Source organism: Volvox carteri (assembly GCF_000143455.1).
Source record: "Volvox carteri f. nagariensis unplaced genomic scaffold VOLCAscaffold_103, whole genome shotgun sequence".
Lineage (NCBI taxonomy): Eukaryota > Viridiplantae > Chlorophyta > Chlorophyceae > Chlamydomonadales > Volvocaceae > Volvox > Volvox carteri.
The window spans coordinates 262,515-263,624 of NW_003307646.1; the positions used below are offsets into that span (position 1 = coordinate 262,515).

The 1,110-nt window shown below is 53.1% G+C and overlaps 1 protein-coding gene across 1 annotated transcript in view; it reads right to left on the minus strand.

The window, feature by feature from the left end:
* Positions 1-536: 536 nt before the first annotated feature.
* The window catches only part of VOLCADRAFT_78096 (uncharacterized protein), a 5,262-nt gene continuing 4,688 nt past the window's right edge, over positions 537-1,110 (minus strand). Inside the window, exon 2 of the mRNA XM_002958710.1 lies at positions 537-829. The gene's annotated coding sequence lies outside the window, so the exon portion shown is untranslated. The remainder of the gene's footprint in view (positions 830-1,110) is intronic.

Below are 1,110 nucleotides of genomic sequence, written 5' to 3' on the forward strand. Positions count from 1 at the left end.
GGGTGTGCGTCTATGTGTTTCTGCATGACAAGAAAAAGAAAGAGAGTGAGTGTGTGGTTTGTGTTTGTGAGTTTGTGTGTGATTGTGTTTGTAAGTATGTGTGTGTTGGGGTGTGTGTGTGTGTGTGTGTGATTTTTTGTTATGCATATCGACAGGTTTTTCGTGGTGCTGATGCTGTGCTATCCGAAACGGGACACATAAGCCCGAGGCGAGCGCCACAATAAGCCTTCTTGGTGCATCGGGGTACCTTCCAGTGGCAACGTAGTTCCTGGCTGTGAGGAAGGTAGCGAGCCTGGTTCGCGGAGGCCGAGGCCGCTGTACGCTAGAGGGATTGGCGATGACCTATGCCGCGCCAGTGATGATGTCGGCGGGGAGTGACCTACCAACGTGGTTTGCTGAAGTTTAACTCTTGCACTGTACGACAACCGAGGCCATCAACCCGCGATTAAGCGCCTAGCTCACTTCGCTAACACAGGATAGCCACGATAACCCTTGGCTTCGTTGCGCGATAGAGCGTGGCCATATGCACCTCGAATCATCCCTCTGAATGACATGTTCCTTTAGCTCGTGTCTCGCGCGTGTTCTCCATGTGTGCCTGTTTGCGTGGCCGCCTTTGCAGTACGCGCCCACCAAAATGGCTGTATGTGCTCCCGCCCCAAGAAGCGGTGAAACAAGCACTGGAACCGAGACCTTCCTTATGTCATGAACACCGAAATGTTACAGGAGCTTGCTTGGCGCAACGCACCCAGCACGTGCATGCGCTTTGTATGAAGCTCTTGATATCTCACGTCTCACCGCCCAATACCCCACCCAAAAGTAAGAGCTCCACCTCAACACCCGTGCTGTGGGAAACCCCTACTGGGAAACACCCACATCAAAACTTCAGGCCCGTAACAGGACCGCTTCCGCCGCTGCTCACCACTCACCACGCGGGAACTCATCGCAGGAACACGACATCAAAAACAGAGGTGGCCACAGTGCGACAACGAGGTTCGATAGAAATAACTGACAAGCACCCACGCATCACTCAACAGTTTTGGCAAGCTGCGCATCCAAGCGTATTTACCCAACAGCGACGGATAGGCAACTACTGCCTGCAATTGCTATGCA